This window comes from Maylandia zebra, linkage group LG13, assembly GCF_041146795.1.
Source record: "Maylandia zebra isolate NMK-2024a linkage group LG13, Mzebra_GT3a, whole genome shotgun sequence".
Taxonomy (NCBI): domain Eukaryota; kingdom Metazoa; phylum Chordata; class Actinopteri; order Cichliformes; family Cichlidae; genus Maylandia; species Maylandia zebra.
The window spans coordinates 17229889-17249922 of record NC_135179.1 but is presented as its reverse complement, the minus strand read 5'-3'; positions in this window follow the sequence as shown (position 1 = coordinate 17249922).

Here is a 20034-nt window from a genome sequence, read left to right as displayed (position 1 = left end):
TTTCTGTTCTTTGGTTGCCCTCATGCAGAAAGAAAGGAATGCACTGTGTATGTGTGTGTGAACAGGTTAAAGAGAGTCCGAGAAAAAGAAGTAGAGAGCAGAATGGGTAGTGCAGTGACATACAGATCCCAGATGTGATGCTGCCATAATTTGAATTTTATGCCTTTGTTATCGCTTTAATCATTTTCTTTATTCGTTTTGTTTCAGTGGTCTGGGAGAGACATCTGATTGGGTAAACCACCTAGGGACCCATTTTTATTTGGAATGTGGTGCAAGGTCTAATTAGAATTTGAATTTTGCTGAGCCTTGAAATGGCTGGTACTTTATCCTGATCGCCTTAGATATTGTTCCAAGTCAATCATTTGTCATCGCAAAGCATGCCGGGAAGGTTCTGCTAATGAAGCCTCGCGTTTGTTCGCCATTTTTTGCTGCCCTGGCATTTTTGTCCATTTAGCCAGCCTGATGTACGGACGGGAGTGGTTATATATCCAGTGTTACGACACTAGCAGGAGCACAGTGTGGTTGGACTGCTGGTGTCACATCCATCTGAGGTCTGTCACCATTCAGCACTCGGGGGATCTGGGACTGTATATTAAACTGTGCTTCTTCTTTTTAACAAAGAAACTACAGAGTGAATAAGCTCTTTTTGCACATTCCATATAAAATAACATAATATTACTACTTACATACCTAAATTTAAAAGTATTGCAACTAAGAACTTGTCTCTTCCACTCTATTAATGTTGCGTTTTAATCCTCTACATTACATTTGAAATTTTGTAGCCTTTAGCATATAGAATTTATTCTGAATAATTTATAAGATTTAAAGGCAAAAAAAGTCAGAAAACATAAAGCATTGGTACAAATCAAGCCCACTGGGTGATATTAGTCCATACCTGTACTTTTATACAATTTTAACACCTTCTATTTTATCACATCTCTTTCACATTCACACAACACGTAAATTAGCTTCACCCTGACAAGCTACAACATTAAAGTTCTTAAATACAATAATTCTGCATAAGATTGTTTACTTTAAAAATATTTTCATTCTAATAAATCTGTTTAGAGAAACTTTGGAATTTAAAACTATATCTGTAATGTCTTGTTGTTATGGTAGTGTATCTCAAGTAAATTACCCAAAACCTCTTCTGAAAGTTCAAAATCTAAAGTAGCAAATTATAAAAGTGCATATAAATACGCAACAACACAATTTCTCTATTGCAAGTACTTTTTTATATATCTTCAGTACTTTTTAATGGCACTTTTCCCATTTTAGTTTTGGTGCAAAATCTGAATACTACTGTACTTCCACCAGCATGAGACTTACATATGAGTGAAAATCTCAAATTAAAAACAATACAAAAAGAAACAAAAACCCAACTGAAAAGATATTGAGAAGTAGTTACAGATACTATTATATATATTTTATATATATATATATATATATATACAGGATGGATCTTTTTTTTTACAATATGGTATACATGAACGTGTGTGCATGATTGTGTGTGTTGTCTCTCATTTAGATGGATTCCTCTCAGGGACAGGGGACTACTAGCTGTCCTGTATGTTGCTGTGTGAACAGGAGAGGGTAATGGTGTTTTGTCACAGCTTATCTGGGTTAACGTGTGTCCTACTCTCAGGTCCCCTCCGATGTATTTTATTTCCCCGAGTGCCTCCTTCGGAGAGATTGGAGTTGACAGGCGTTAACATTTAGAAATGTACCAATAAATGGCATTCATGGGTGCTGATATGCAGTTTGCTGGTAGTACATGAAGAGTAGTGCAGTAGCTTCCTGTGCAAAACTGTCATATCTAACTTGAAGGTAGTAATAATCTATTAATTATATTATAGTTTCATTGTGCTGGTGGATAATTTATATATTTATTTTTACGTTCTTGTTTATGCTGAATGTTTGGCACTCAGTTGTACTATAGGTTGTTTTCCCCCGGATCTGCTTGAGTAAACAGGTATCTGTTGAATGCACTCATGGGACTTTTCTGTTAATTGGGTTTAAATCTAATTGAAACTGAACTAAAAAGTCTGGAAAGCCTGCTTTGAACTCCTTTGAAATAAAATAAAATTATACTGACAAGATGATGGATCACCTGTAAGTCTACCTGACACTGAAATTAGGGTTTTTAATGACATGCTGCCTCCTCCTAGATGTGAAATTCAAATTCCCTCCCTGGTCTCCCTCCTTGTCGTCACCTGTCCCTTTGACTCGCATACGCCAAACACAGGCACTTTGTCTTTGTCACTGGGAGCAGGACAATGTTTTTCACCACCAAGCTTTTGTATTAACCAATCTCATATGGAACTGAGGACATAGCTCATTGAGCACCATGTTGTTGTTACGTGAGCGTATTTTTCCTTTCATAGGGAGCAGCCACAGATTTTTTCTACCTCTCATTTTATCCCTACTGTAGCAGCCCCCTTTATTGTTCTATATATCATAGACACTATTCAAATTTCTCACACTTTATAGATCAGACAGGGAAAATAACTTGCATCAAAGTTTACATTTTAAAAGTTTAAAATGTGCATTATATATTGTATCATATACTATATTCATATATTTTGCAGACCATTTTGTTGGTCTATGCTGATACAGGGTAAACTGATCATGATATCTGAAGTCCTGGTATGCCACATGACAATGGTATGAAGTCATCTGTAATCAGGTATGGCACCTTTCATGAACACCCACTCTGGCTCTTGTGTCACCCCACGATCCTCTGTTTTGATGGGGGCCACAGTAATTCATTCTGAAGCTGGGAGGAAAGGCCCGGGTTGGCTCTGGGACTGAGGGCAGCAAGTAGTAAATGAAAAATCAATGGTACTGTGACACATTAACTTATCCCCCAATTTCATAACTGGCATTAGGTGTCAGGAGAAATCTGTGTTGTGGAGGTGGCTGGTCGGGCCTTATTGGCTTTCATGGCCAATGTGTGTTGTCAGCTGGTGGAGGGAGTAGTTGAAAGTGGAGCGCTACAGAAAAATAATAAAAGACAATGGAATCTCAAGGACTTCATCATGCTGCTCCTGGTTGGTTCTTAGGGAGCAACAAACAGTGCTGACTGTTCTTTCGGCTTATAGCTTGTCAATTATCTATCTCTCTATAGACATATATATACTGTATATAAAATGTATATTTTGCCATGTTAGTCTGTTGATGAGTCTGTTGATAAATATCTACAAATTCATTATTGATCATTACTAATATAAAATTAGAGGACTTTAGGACTGTCTGAAAAACGAATACTCAGATTAACAACGCTATATACAACAGAATCAGTACCAACAGTGCCATCTGCGACTTCACACAGTCCCTCCCCTCAATTGCAGCCAAAGTCGTTGATGTTCACAACCCTAAACAACACTTTAGGAGGACTTTCTAAAGGTCAGTAAAGCTCCTGTTTTGGCAATATTTAGATATTATGCAGTTATCAAAAATGTTAACCTCGCCATTAACATTAGCCTTTTAACTATTAGTAATTACCCAATAGCTGGCTTATATTATTAAGTCAGAGGCTAATAGCTATGGCTAATAATGAAACAATGTCATGTGAGAGCTAAACAGCTAACATTAGCACTCATTCCCTTCTGTAACATTAATAGAGAGTGTAACTTTAACAGTATAAGAAAAATTATTTGTGTCTAAAACTTGTCATGTTTTTGCTAAAGTCCCATACTGAAGCAGAGAAAAGTCTGCTAGCAACTAGACATAAACAGTGGCTACCTATTTTAGCAACTCTGTTTGATCAGCAATGAAAAGACGGTACCAAGTCAACAGAGACATGACACTACTTCAAATGGAGCTGACAGCTGGACAGCAGCTGGATAGTGTAGTGGGAAGACCACACACCTTTGGAGCGGAAATCACAAGTTCGATTCTCTCCCAGTAGCCAGTAAGGGTCCTGGCTAGGCCCCCCATGCCAAACATCAAGCCCTGGAACGGCAGCCTGAACGCAGCTCGGACACAACACATTTCACTGCATATTGTACTCTGTATGATTGTGTATGTGACCAATAAAGCTTTCTTTCTTTCTAAATGGTTTAAGTACTTCTTGTATTTTTTGTGTTTTTAAAATTCTAGTATCATGGCATCCCTATGAGATATCAGGGGTGTATCCAATATATTCTGTGGTTTTACCAAATCCAACACTGTAGATTTGCTTTAAATTATTTTGGTTCAATTGACACAGGGTCACATAATTGATACCAAAAGGTTTAATACTATAACATCAATCACTGGGCTTTTAAGCTTAGAAAAAAATTATTACATTTATTATTACATTACAAGTCATGAACTTTTTGAGTGTTTAAGCACAACTACCACTTTTCCTAAATTTTATAGATTTATTAATTGTTTCGAGTGCTTGAACGTTACTAAAGTTTATTATACTGTATTTGATATGGGCAGGTACATAGTAAAAAATACATTGTGCATAAATTAATACATACATAAATTAATACATACATTAATACAATAATGAAATGAACTGGAGCCATTATAATCAATTGGCATTATGACAGGTATAGGTCACCGAGACACCTAGCAATAGTATATGCAAAAAGCTTGTACCTTTTAGTTAAAACAAAAATAAATAAGGAATTTAAAGGTGAATTAATGAAAATTACCTAATAAAAAGGGCAGGTTTCAATGTTCTCTTTGCCTTTGGAGTTCCTCTTAATTCAAAATAGTCTTGGCATTCATCTGTCACATCATAACAATAATAATCTACAGCAAGTCAGAGAGAAAAATAGCCTTCACTTTGGAGAGCCAGTCTAATCAGTACTTTCTCTCAACTGTTAAATGTATTTAAACACTAAATTAACAACCCATAAAGGGCCTCTGGTACACTACATTCAAATTAGAGCCAGATCTTATTTACTGCCACAGAACTGCAAAAGTGACACTTTCCTTGATCACATTAAGAAATGCAACGGAGTGACCTTGGCGTTATGGAGGTAGATGACATACGACTGCCACCACCCACATCCTCAAAAACACACAGATTCACTGTATCTTCAGCCAGGAGGCAAGGGTGGAAAAAAAAGAATGATAGAAAGAGGATGACTGTCCTCATCTACAGTGTCATTAAATCATCAGCTAATGGTGTTAGCATCAGTTCAGCTACTAATGCTGAGGCGAACCACTAAGATTTATGGGAATGACATCTGAGAATTGGAAAACAGGATAAACACTCCGGGAGCTTGGGTCTTAGTTTTAGAAAAAGCCCAGCTAGCTTATGGTTCACCTCTAAGTTCTGTGTCGGGGGTGTCATCTTGTTTAGTGGGAGTCGATCGTTCACATATTTAATGCTTTAATTACACCTCAACAGCTGTGCACAGTGATTTAAGTTTATGGATGTGAAAGCTCTTAATTATGAAGCAAAATGCATAAAGCCATTTCTGATGGTGGATGCAGACAATTAAATTTATTTAAAGATTTTCTGCAGAGGCAGAGTAAACGGCTTTCTGAAAATGACCCTTCCTGAAATGCACAATATGCTGTAATGTGTTCTATAATGTGTGATCAGTGTGAACAGAAGGCATCAATCAGTAGGGCGTCATTGGAAAGTAGAGAAGAAATTTTAGCTTTTTAAATGATGTAATAAAAGAAAAAGTCAATTTTAAAAAACAGGACAAGAGAGATAAATGTACGTTGCTATCTAATTTCTGTGAAAGCAAACTATTAACTGTGAGGATGTGGTTTAAAGTTTGAAAAAAGGTAATGAGTAGACCTTGATTTAAGATTTAGTAAAATGCAAACATTTTAGGCACGTTTTTCAGCTTATTTATGCTTTTATTTTGTGATTTTGTAAATAAGGTAGAAATCTGATTCCCTCCAAGTTAATTTAGAAACATGACTGCAACCTCACACATCTATTCCAACAATCCTTTGTTAAGTATATACATGCAGTCAGCTATGCAGCACATGAATAACTGCATGTGTTGTGTTCAGAAAAGGAGAGTAAACCATAACAAGCATAATAATGTAGACAGACATTAACAGGCTCTGTATTCCATTTAGCCAAAACTGAAAGGCCACAAATGACTGTAAACTCTTTTAATTCTGTTAGTCTGATGAAATATACTTGTAGTTTGCTGATCTCTCACAACCTCACGTGTTAAGGTAACACTCTAGATGTATGATGTGGGGAATTGACTCATGCCTTCCTTTTGGTACCAGAAAGTTAACGTGACACATTTTTCTTTCTTTTGTCCTCTCTCAGCACTCTTTATTCCCTCTTTGTGGCTCTCTTTCTGTCTCTCTTGCAACCTTTAAAGACTCTGTCCTTTTTCCAGCTGACTGGTTGAGGCCTGGGCTTGGGCCGATGATTTTAAATAAAGTAATTCCCTTAAATGTTTTTTAAAAGCTGCAAGAGCCATGATATCGTGGCCATTATTGATGACATCATTACTATGTATAAGATCTCTCAGTGAATAATAACCCATGATCTGTCATTTTTCCTGTTATTGGCACTGCAAATTGTAAAGGTTAGGTGATTTATTTTAATGTTTCATGTGTCATCTGGTGTTTCCGTGCACTGCTGTCCCGATATATTCCACACTTAAAAGCATTATTGTTCCATTTTACTCCAGCTCACAATCCTGGAAAAGTACTTGTCATGAATAAACCTCAGCCTTATTTAATTGTCTATAGGCATTTTTTAAAAACTGAAATCCAGTAATATACTAAATCAATATAACATATATTTTTATAAAATGGCTAAATGCAAAACCTCTATAAAATATTTCTTATAACAGAAACTCATTTTCAGGTAGTCATTTAAACTTATCTTGCTGAAATCACCTCTCAAATTTGAGAAATAAAAGTATAATCTTGTTCGATATATTTTATTTTGTTTCTTATTTAAGTTTTTTTTTTGTTATATTAAACCATGAAATCTAGGTGGACAGATTCTGCATTATTAAACATGGAACGGAGAAACAGAAAAAAACAAGCCCACATACAAAGACATTTCTGTACAGCATATTCCCCAAAGATGAATAGCTGTTTGGTGGTATGGTCGTGCAGAACAATGAGAGGGATTTCAGGAAAATGGGCTTTGGGGTGGCATTGTACGCATACATTGTGGAGGGGGGGGGAATCAGCACGCTTGAGCGCATTTAAATTTACACAAACTCTCTAGGAATGACAGTGATAAATGTTACACTCTATTCTACAATATGTTTAATGCATAGGTCTGAGGAGTTAAGTTTTCCCCTCTGGTACGAGGCTGCTGTTGTAGTTACCACTATATGTTACATCAGATTCCCTTCCATTAAAATGCCAAGTGGCACAGTGAAGACAGCAGGAGAATATGACATTGAATTTGTTTACCTGTCACCTTCCTCCATCCTTCATCCCCCCCACACACACACTTTTGTGTGTGTGTGAGTGTGTATGACTTTGTGTGAGGTCAGGCTTGACACTCTTAAATTAGACCAGATAAAATCAAAATCAAAATTTAAATTTGTAACAAAAAAAAGAAGCCACTCCTGACTTTAGTAACTTTAGAATATGTGTAACATTTTCTGGTGTATTTTGCTTTACTGATCAAACCTCAGAAAAATGCATTATGGTACTGTAAGGATGAACTGTCAGGCCTCTGAGGGGGAAAAAAATCTGTCCTTATCACTGAAGAAATTCAACTGTGACTGGCCACATCGTGGTACATTTCCTGTGCTCTGCCTATGACTGTCACAAAACGACCAGACCGCTGCTGTTGACACACACGAAAAAAAGTGCTCGAGCTCTCTTACTACCTTTTTTCCCCTTTTCTCGCACTTTCTCTTTCCCTATCACACAAACACATACAATTATACACATACATAAGACGACACACCAGTGTGGATTATAAGCAGGAGTATGCTGGGAGTCTCTGACCTGCGTTTGATCTTCTGTAAGCAGGGTCTGCATGAGCAGCTGAGTGTAGTTCTACTGTACTTGTACCACTGTAAGCACTGATAAGATAGCGTGCAAGCTTGATCTCTCTTAAGGATAAGTGCTTTGGCTCACAGTGCACCTGGAAAGACATGGTAACACCTGAGTGGATGTTTTTAAAACATACTGTATACCATGGTACAGCCGTATATATATCAGTGAACCAACTAGGGATTACACCCCCTTTCACACACACATTTATAATACTTTCCCCTGTTCTGTATGGTTTTTGAGAGATTTTTCCTGACTTCTAAGAAACTGTCTAAAGAAAGTGCTTGAAAAGTTTTGACAAATTATGCATTTTTGTTTAGCCCAAATTAGAAAAAAGAAGGGTTTTATTGTTATTACTTAAATAACGATTAATTATTACCAGCACTAAAAAAACAAAGATGACTTGTTAACAAAATATCAGCTGTTTAGTTCATTTATGTATTTTTGGAGTAGTTGTGTTGTTTTATTCCAGTTTGTAACTAATCAATCTGAGCATTTGTGGAAGAAAAAAATCCTACCCAGGCAGCTAATAGAATCCCTTGTTGCTATTTTTTGTTGTTTATTCTTGTAACACAAGTTTTTCCCAATCTGAACAAAACCCTATTACAAGTGAACAAGTGCAGGAGTGGGTGGTTTAAACTGCCATTATGTTCTTTAGTTTTATGACCCATACAATAGCCTGGGCCAAGCATAGCTCCTTGTGTACTGTAGTGGGCCCACTGTAAAGCCTGAAATATGTAAACAAACAAGCCCAAACTTTCTCTGATTTACAACATTAGCAGGTCTTGGCTGGGAATCCTTTACCACCTCCAACAGGCCTTAGCCAGCCAGCAATTCCAGTCGCAGACAGCTTGAGCACTTTCGATTTTATACCTCAGCAATTTTTATAGCATCTTTAGCTCTGCACGCACAGACCTCACTATATTCTTCGGAAAGAGAGAGGCTGCAAGCGGCAGGGTGAAAGAGGCAAATAACAATATTGCCAGTGCAAAAAAAGAAAATGGGTGCTCGTGGAGGATGCTAAGTAGCTATAGGTCACGTGACTTAAAATGCTTTGTGCTATGATTGGTCCCTGATGCACTCCTAGCTTCTGATTGAACTGGCTGATGGTACAGCACTGTCTCGTTGCGTCTCGCTCAGATTAAGTGAGGTAGAGTAGCCAAGCCTCTGACGGTTTTAGCATCTGCGCAAGTTGCTGTAACTGATACTGTGAAGTTATAATTAAAGGTTCCAACTGAGAGACCCTGGCTTGATGCAGTTCACACCTTTCCTCTCTTCTGCAGGATAACTAAACGAGTAATGTGAAATGCAGGATTGAAGCAGAGGTTGTTTCTTCCTGTGCCAATATGAATATAGCATTGAAAGAAAAAGAAAGGATAAAGCTGCAAGAGGTTAATATCACTTAGTTTCTAAATGCGATCTGTTCTTATTTATTAGTTAGTTTTTTCCTGGTATTCCTGCAAATGCTACAGCTGTAAAACACACAGTACACTACACAGCAATACTGTAGAATGGGTAAGTGCCACTTAGTCCCTATAATTGTATTTCAAATCATATTATTTTTCTATTATCTTGTTTCAGACTCGAAGTAGTGATATGCAGCTCTGAGTCCAAATTTTTCACCTAGTGAACAAGGTTACGGCTTTTGATTGTGACACACTGTCTCCCATTTTTCATTTACCTGGCAGAAAATCAGTTGCGACAGTTAAATTTTGACAGTAGAGAAAATCTACTCGTTGCCATTAGAGCTAATGTCATGTTTCTGTGCTAATCCCTCATCATTTTTGGGCCTCATTGCCTATTTTTCTCTATGATATTAAGTATTCAAAGCTCATTTACATTCTTATTTTTCAATTTGCTGCTGCAGTAGTTTAATTTATTCCATATAATTTCTTTTTCTGAGAGGGACATTAATCATTGACTGTACGTTTTAGTGCCTCTGGGATTTTTTTTAATCAATAAAATAAAGGAATAAGAGCCTCTGCACTGAGCTAGGTTACAGATTCTGTGTAGAGGACTTGTTTCAATCGCTTGTGTTTTAAAAGATCTTTATATTTGTTTAAATTGAATTACCAGTCGTAGCACACTTTACTGTTCCATCTTGTTGATGAATGTTTCTAAGTTCGTTATCTCTTTTTCCCTTCCAATATTACATATTTCTAAATCTTTTGGCCCCTGGAGAACTTTCCCAAAAAGTTATTTCTATTAGTGTTTCTTGGTATTGTTTGTAAAGCAGCGACAAAAGCATGTCTCAGAAATAACACTCATATCAATAAGGGCCTCCCTGTAATGCTTCTGGTAGTTCTATATTTCTGGTCTGTTAAGCTGGAGGCCTAACCACTTTCATCCTCTTTCTTCCTGCCTTTTCTTGTTGTTTCTTCATCCTTTCACATTCATTTTATGCTTGGCTATTCCGTAGGCTATCAGTGTATTAATGCCATGGCTTAAGCCAAACAGCCTCTGTGAGATAAGCCTCTGGGTCGTCATGTGGCTGTTCACAGTTCATACTCCACTTTCCCCCCTTAGTTGGAAACTCCAAATCATTTAATAATATTAATCTGTTTTTTAATGTGTGTGTGTGTGTGTGTGTGTGTGTGTGTGTGTGTCTATGTGAGGGCTTGTGCGTGCCTTTCCCATGTGCCTGTAATTTTTTTGTTTCAATTTTTTTTCTTTTTTTTGCTGTTTCTCGCCGTGTATTATAGACATTGCACATCTTCATTAGTTATTGACTTGTTTGAAAGCCTTGACCTTCCAAAGGTGTGAGTGAAGGTGGGGGTTTGATCACTGGTTGATGAAGGGGGTCTGTAGAGATGGAGGGGGTCTGTAAACTCTGATACATAATGCTGTGAGCTATAATACTTTTTGCATGGCTGGTCGCAGGCCTGCTAATCACAAGGAAAAGACCCAGCTGTCTCACTCCATAAACCAGGCCCAGTAAGAAGACAGCCATGGGGGCACAATGTCACTTGTAAATCCCAAATTAAACTCAACTGCCCAAAGCTTCACAGCATAAAAACACCCTTACCTCAATCCCACCTCCCCATGTCTTCCTCTCAGCTCCACGGGGTGTAAATGGACAGACAGAGCCCCGATAGGTGTCCAGGTGTCAACAGTGTCAAGGTTGTGGAATGGTCAATTTGTCTGCTTGTTGGCTTGCTTTATGCATTTATTTCATGCCACAAAGTTTCTCCTGCAGCCGGGCATGCCCACAATCCCTGCACCACCACCCCAATCCATTTATTCCAGGCTCTGCATGAAGAATTTGTAAAGGTTTAGGTTTTCAAAAGGTAAATTATGCTAGGGGGAGGGAAAAGTTTCTCTGTATCTTTTCCCCCAAATCCTCTTCTTCCTTGTGTCATAGATTCTAAAAGAAATGTCTTTATATGCGTAGGGGCTAGTTTGAGCTTGCTATAGGGGAGGGGAAATGGTCTCCTTGAAGGCAATCTGTTCATTAAGATAATGTGTTAGTTCCAATTAAACTAACATTAAAATGGTCCCCATACAGAGTTGGAGTCAGCGTTTTTCCTAACTTGCTCTTTTAATTACATCGTTCCTCTCCTGTCATTAAGGATATTAAAAATTCATTAACAAGAATAGTACTGCGTCACAGCAACAAATCAGTGAGACTTTCATCTCATGTTGTCAAAAGATTATTGCCATTAGTGATTTCATCTGAAAGGCGTTAAATTCTCCTCAAGCGATATTTCAGGACTTGAGTGTCAACAGGTTACTTTACTGGTGAAATGTCAACTTGTTAAAACCTCACATTTATTTGCAAGGTGTTTTAATATAGGATTTAATGGAAAAAGAAGGAGATATTTAAATGATGAATGAGTTTTGGCAACATAGGGCTTTATGTGTTGTATTTATCCATTTATTAAATGTACATTTATTTGCAGCGGCATCTAGAGTCCCCTCTAATGTGATTCCATTGCCGGCTGTTATGTTTTCCGTCAGTTATATTTCTCGCTCCTAATTTGTTTTCATCAAATGTGTTTATGGCTAGCTGAAACTGTTTTACAGCTTTACTATTGAACCGTGCTGCTGCTGCTGCAGGAAATGAGTCTGTCCATGAATAACACAAGCTCTGGCAGTGTCTTCCTTGCCAGAGAGGAGTAAGGGAAATATAATCTGCATCTCTTTCATATCATAAGTACAAGTTTATCCTTTGCAGAGCAGTTTCCAGCATAAAGTATATGTATCTGACTTTCTAGCTTATTAAATATCAGTGCATAGCCAAAGCTAACCCACCTAATGATGAAGATTAAAGAGATAGAGCATACACACATGGGAAATGCAGCAGGTGTTAATGTGAAAATAATTAGGGGTTTGGCAAGAAAGTGAGGAATAATTAAATGAATAAATGTAAAACAACAGCTTTGAAATGTTTTGTTGGCACAGAAAAGATTTTTGTGTCCCAAAAATTTCCCCTGTGGTATCTGTGAACACCTTCATGCGAATCTTAGTCAGTATTAAAAAAATTAAGTTGAACTACATAAAAGGTATCTGAGGTGACTAAAGATGAAAATATTACTAAAGTAGTTTTTACTTGATGATACTTAAAAGTACTATGGGATTCATCTGAGTAATTTTTGTACACTTCTGTAGCATTGGTATTAAATTAAATTGAGTTCAATTCAATTTTATTTGCAGCAGTAGTGTCAAGGCGCTTTATATTATAAAGGTAATGTAAATACCTCCACCACTACCGCTAGCTTAGCCACCACGTCCTGCAGCTCCGCATTTGTAGCTGTGGCCGTGGTTTTCAAAGACGTAATCCGTTGGTCATGGGTGTTAAGAGTCGTTTGGATGCTGTCCAGCTTGTTTTCAAATCGTTGAACGGATGTTTTGAAATTTCCCGGAAAGCGAGGCTTTGTGCTCCTCCAACGTGGTTTTTAGCATAGCCATGATAGCCCCATTAGCCGCGCCGAGCTCATCTCTCTTTTGCTCCTGGTTCCTGGTGTTTCTGCTGGTCATCTTGGCAGATTATGACGCCAGACAAACAATACCACCAATATAAGTCCCCACTTTGTGGCTGATAAAAGTAGGAGCTCTGTGAAGATCGACTATTCCAACATGCCGTCACCCAGAAGTCCTTCCTAAGGTAATGTAAATACAATAATCAATAAAAAACAGAGAAAACCCATGATCAAGGGCTTTGGCGATAGTGGGAAGGAAAAACTCCCTTTTAACAGGAAAAAATTTCCAGCAGAACGAGGCACAGGGAAAAGCAGCCATCTTTTGTAAATTATGAGCACCCAGCTTGTTTTAAAGTAGTGATTAACTTAAAAACTTAAGAAATGTCCTAGCAGCCAACTATGTAAACTGTTCCATGTAGAATCGCATGATACAACACATGGCAAAAAGAGAAAAGATTAAAAAGAGAGAGATTAAAGAACTAAAAAAGCATCATCATCAATTTGACAGAATGTTCAAAGCATTCAGTTAAATATAGTTTTATATTTATTATTTGTAATAATAGTATTAGCTATACTATAATGCACAATCCTCTGTCTGTTTGTTTGCCTCCTGCATGAGGAGTTGAGCAAGCAAAATTATTACAGCAAGCTTCAAATTGATGCGTTACAATTTAAAGGTTATCTATATCAGATCTTATGCTGTCATCATGTTCTGGTATCAACTGGCTAAAATGAGGCATTTACAGCATTTATGTGCCTATAATACTTTATAAATTCATTGCGTCATTTTCATATCACAGAAATCACATTGATATCCCAAAAAGTTACGTTTTGCATATTACAAAGTCATCATGTTGCCTAGCAACCACCCAACAACAGACTAAATGACCAGACAGTAATGTACCATGGACATGTGCTAGTATATACTTTCATCCATGTATTCTCTTACTTTTAAGCGTTGCAGGAATGATGGAGCATATCACCCTGTACAAGTTGCCATTGTTATTAATGATACACCATGCACTTGTATTGGCATAAGTTGCAATATACAATGAACATCGAAAAGTAAGGAAAATGGCGAATGATGCATAAATATCTACTGCTAGCTGATAAATTTGGAGTCCAAATGTGATCATGTGGCTCAGAAGAATAACAAAAGTTACAGTATAGTGGCTACATCCATATTTTATACTTATGAACTTACTAAAGTCAACTATACTGCTGCCAAATATGCTTAAAAATAAAAGCTTCTTTTGTTTGTTTAAACAATATCTACAGCTCATGCAGAAGCTTTTCAGTGGTTTTAACTCTTTTAACTTTTTCTGCACTTGAAGCCTTTTTTTTGTATTTGGCTGATGACTCTCTACCAAGGAGTGACCAGTGTATGAACCCTTTCCACTCACGCACCTTCACTGAAAGCTGAGAAAAAGAAGAGCATAACGTCACCACATTATTAATATTCCATTAGGAGCTGTTGTGAATTCTATCTCGGTGCAGCCACCAGTGTATCATAGAGCACTGAAATATTCATATCCTCCTAATTAATTGGCATCAGAGGGGTGCCTTGTTTTGTTTTTCAAGTAGTACAACAGAAAAATAAGCAGCAGGTGATGGCATTTTTAAATGAAGTTATAGAATAGAAATAAACATCTTTATATATTCATTTCTATTTGGGATTTTACAGATAAGCATGGATGAAAACAAAACCAAAGAAACCAAAAACCACCCTATAAAATGAAGCTTTTGTCATGTTTCTTGAAATCTGTCCAGGTTAACATGTTTTCCCCAGACCAAAAACATCATCACTGCTGTACCAACCACAACCCCTCCCACAAGTGCAGTCATCGAATTGCATTATATTGCTCTGTGGGACTCCCATTACTCACTGGGGCTAATCTGTAATGACTGGCTATCATCAACCGGCCGAGCTAAAATGGGCTGTTTTATTGATTATACTCAAACAGAAAAAATAATTCCAGGGGTCCAACACAAAATACTGATTATGAGAAACTATCCTCTCAGCCTCCTTCACTTCTAGCCAATGTCATTCACTCTAATCCTTGTTATGAATTAAAGCACACCCTGCCCTCCCTCACAAAAATATGCTATTGATCAGGCCTCTGCGTGTGTGTATGTCACAGATTAGACACACATGTGTGTGTATATAACACTGTGAGTAGCAGATAGACAGCTCCAAGCTGAAGTTTTTACATACCGGTGCTGCTCTTATTGGTTTCGGTATGGGGATCTATGTCCCAGCTGTGTTGGAGATCTATCAACCCTGACAGGTCTATTGTACCAGCACCCTTCAAAAGCTGTGACCAACAATTCGCACCAAGATATCACTTTCAATTAGAAAAACATTCAAGGACAGGGATGCGGGCAATTTTGAAGTGACGGCAGCAACCACCAGGCCGCTAGTCTGGGTTTTTTGCAAGCAAAAACAGTCATTTTAATTCTAAGTAAAAAAATTTCTGTTAAGAAATTGCATTTAAACCCTTAAAAACTTGCTTAACGTGTAAACTTCTGATATTGCCCTTCGTATCTAAGAATCAAAAACACAAGGCTGCACAGAAACTAAACAAATAAGTAGCTCCTTGATGGTCTTTAGAAGCCTGAGGATTCGGAATTCCAGAAATGAATGGGTATTTGAATGATTGCTGCTGTGACAGGCTTGCTGTGATAGAATAACACATTCTGTTGAACAAATAGACCCTTGAGTGCCGGCTGGTCCCAGGGGTCTGTCTATAGCCCCGAGGCTAAGGCTTTCATAGGGATAGGCTGCTCACAGCATGGCTATTCCCTGACAAACACACTGTCTGAAACTGTAATGCTCCCCGTGTAAATGCATGTATATTGTTAGCACGCTGTACTTTTATGTACACGCAGGCACATAAAACCATGTTGGTTTTTGCTGTATATGGTGATTGAATAAATATTGTGGGGAGTGATTATGCAAAATAATAATTTTCCGCAGCCGCACATAAAAAGCAGCTGTTTTAGAGTCTGAGTCATAATCCGAACTCTGTGTTACCTTGTTGTAAGACTATGTAAGAAAAGCCTCCAGTGGGGCTAAAAGCACTGGGGCTCAACTTTGTTCACTGGTGCCTTAAGAGACATGTTGCTGCTGTTGTAATGCATGAATCCTACACTGCAGCCCGGCAGCCCCACGCAGCACGCTTTTTGATGATGTCACAGGGTTAGATAGGCGCCATTGTAGATATGGGCTTCCAGAGAACCACTACACACTGTTCTAGCATCTGCTGAAAAAGAAACACCCTCCCAAGTCCCTTTGACACAGCCTTTTTTAAAGGAGAGCTGGACAAAAGCCACAATTTCTTCTGTGATATCCTGTTAAGGCTGTTCTGGAGCCAGCCAAGCATGGCCTTCCTTCAGAGAGCTGGGGCAACATCATTCAGTTTCCTTCGTGTGATTCAAGGCACACAACAAACCCTGTGGTCCACAGCTCAGTGGCCAAGGAAAAAGACCGGTCACACATTGTCTTTTACCCATATGCACATTCAGAGGCAAGCATATTATGCATCACCCCCGTTCGGGCATGTACTACACAGCACAGATGCACACATACTAAAGAAAAGGTAGGTTTCTGTTTTATAACTTTGGTGTATTTCTGGTTTTTTTTAATGATATGTGATAAATTAACTCACAGTGTTTATTTAATCTACTGTAACTTACCTGAGTCTGACTTATCTTCAGTGGCCCATTACCATTGACCATTTACCTTCAGAGATTGCCCTGTAACAACAGGAAAACACAACATCGCAAGTATGGGCTGAGGAGCGGTTCTAACAAAGGTCTATTTTGCAGTATGCTAAGAGGGAGTATATATGTTGCCACTCCAATAGACCCTCTGTTTCCTCTGAGCTCAATTAGACCACTGTTAACTCTGTATAATTAACAACCCCAACAGTGTAATCAAACAGAATCTGAATTAATGGTGATGAATTGAAAAAAGGGGTTTAAGTGGTGGGGGTAGACAAAATACAGAAAGAATATCTCAGGGGCAAACATGATAGAATTACAAAATGAGCAGCTTGCAAATTGTCTCAGCTTTGACGAAGAAACGTTTGATTATCCTGTGATGGAAAAGGTCCCCTATTGTCTAAAGCTAATTTGTCCCTTTTGGCTACTTCCCTACCCCAGAGGCCTGTCTGTCTCAAGTTACCCCCTCCTCCTCCTTACCAGCCCACTGCCACCCTGGGTATCAGCATCTCCCAGCTCCAAAGACATCCACAACCAAGAGTTAGGTCCAGACAGTATTTTGTTTGTTAAGTGTAGCACAAAGATCTGGGCCCTTGGGAAAAGATGAAAGGAGGAGAGCCGCCTCCCTCTCAAGGAAAGGATCAAGCAGGTCAATTTCCTCTGACTTTGTCCTGTCTTAGAGTTTGTATTCCCTCGGTCCACAAAGGCCACCATTGGACTGAACCGGAGGCTCACTCTCTCTCAGCTGCCCTGTTGCTGCCCTCATTTGATTCACAGAATAATAGATGGCAATACATGCTTCCTAAGCACAACTCCTTTTTAAAATGTGAAACAAGAGATAACACTCCCTTGAAAGGAAAGGACATCCAAACAGAAACGGATACAGTATAATTCTCTCTAGTTTCAAACACAGACTTCTTGTGGGACATGTGAAAACAAGATTATTGCAGGAGAAAACATTATATGTTTCTGAGGCATAACAATTAAAATACTCAAATGTTCTGAAACATTTTTCTATTTCATTTCAAATACTGGTAAATCATCAGCAGTCTTCTTTTTTTCCATTATTATGCCTTGAACCATTTCTCATGCTTTCCAGATAATAAAATTAAATACATTCACATTAGGCCTGACAGTGGATCCAGTTCACATTTAAATGCAATTTAAAAGGGGCATATATTTGCATAGTGAATTAAAATTAAGACCTAATTATGCAAATAAATTATCAAATGCGACAGGGGATGGTTTTCAATTCAGTTAATATCTCATTTTGTGAGACAGTTAGTCCAAACAGCATTGCACCCATTTTGCTGCAGAGCCACAACTATTCAGGTGGTATTTAATTACAAAAAAACATAACCTAATAAATTACAAGAATTGCTTTTTAAATACTCCTTGACAAATCCCTCTCCCTTAGGAACGAAGTGTCCTCCATACCCCTTATTTTGCATTCGGCCTTTGAAGATAACAGATAGCATTGAGACAGCAAAAAAAAGAAAAAAAGAAAAAGAAAAAGTATGAGCAGCCATTAGAGCTCATGTAAGCTATTTAATAACTGACATATGCAATAAAAAATCACTTGAAAATAATAAAGCTTGGTTGCCATTAATCCACCAGCTGACAAAAAAGGAGAAATATTTGAAATATACACCATAAATTGAGACATAATGTTATATGTAATTCTGACGTTTGCACATCTGAGAGAGTGCTACTTCATGTGATTTAAAAGCAGTATCTGAACAGCTAATTAGCATTTATAAGTAGGGGTTTCAAAGTCTTTTTAAATATTATTTATCTCAGAAAGAGCGAGAAGCAGGAGCACAGTTCCCAAGAGAGCACCGCACTGATGAACATCATCCGAAACAAAATGAGAAACACTGCAGCCAAAATCAACTGAATAAACAAATCCCCGCTGTCATACCCAGGATGAGACAGAGCAAGCACAGAGGGTCAGCGCAGATAAGGAAGATCATACTTTACATGAATATATAATAGGGGGAGATTTGGCAGTCTCCAGCAGGGGTCCCTCCCCTGTGCAGGATGCCTTATGCCAAAAAAACTGAAAAACTTGACTTTCTATCTGACAGCTGCTAAAACCAAAAATCTACTTATGGTAAATTCATCTGTTGGTTGTTCAATTTATGCAAACCACAACAAATAAACATAACGAGAATTTAAAAAAAAAAATGTAGCAACAAGACGATAAATAATCTTCGCTGTAGCTAATCCTGCTGATTTTCTCAAGGAAAGTACAGCAGATGAAAAGCAGTGTGTTAATAAACTGGTTAAACATGGATTTTTCGAGGTATATTGATTGACTAGTTTCACCAGTCTCTCTGTTTTCAAGCCTTACATTCTTACATTATGTACAAGTTGCTTAGCATTTGACATTTTCTGAAGCCATACCTCCCCCAATTAGTTTGTTTTCTTTCAGAAATCATTTCTTTATATTAAAGGGGTTCCTCAACTGTTACTTACGTGTGTGTTAAAATCAGATTCTAACTCAGAAGACAAACAAGTAAATAAATAAATCACAGCAAGAATCTCACAGTAAAATGAAAAACCACTCGGGGAAAATAAATAATCTGATTTGATTTGCAGCATAAACACATCAAAACAGTTCATCAAAAATAATAATGTTTCCTAGATGCTCGCATTTTTTTTAAATTTGCGTCACTTCATCATTTTTGCTTAACTGCTATCACATTACAAATAAAAATAGCTATTAATGAAAAAGAAGTCACTAATGTGTTCATCCATGGAGCTTTGAGGCCTTATTTAGGATTTAAGACAATTCTGATCTTAGACACATCCTATCAAAAGAAAGCCCCGGAGAAATGATTTTTAACAATAAAAAACGACTAGCTGGTGGCCAAGTATTAATCTATTCAACTACTCAAATACATTTAAAGTTTCAAAAATTCCTACCTAATTTCAAAGGCCATGTACAACATGTGTATCAGTGTAGACTCTAAACTCTTTTACAGATCCAAATTCCCAAACACAGTGTAAACTGTTTTAATATAAATTGTAATTTCCTGATGCTGCATGTTGTTTTAAACATTTCTTCATGGTGTGGCTAACATTGCATGGCCGGGCGAATCATTGAGAGGATGTGGTGGATGAAACAGGTGGAAGGTAATGAAGAGTATCATAGGGTAATTGATGACCTGTTTTCAGCACTGGGAATATCGTTCCAAGGCTTAATCTTTGTCATCAGAGAAAGACAGAGAGATTGTGCATGTGAGATGGAGGAAGGAGAGCTAAAGGCTTACCGTGTCAACTTTCTCTCGCTCTCTCTCTCTTTCCTCTCTCCTGTGGGTCAAGTAAACAGCCTTTGCGGGGACAGCTCAGGGGTTGGTGTCTGACCAGCCAGGCTGAAAATGGCCCTTGTCCATTCCTGCCATGTAGCATTTCTTTCCCCAGCTGTTTGTCCTTTGTC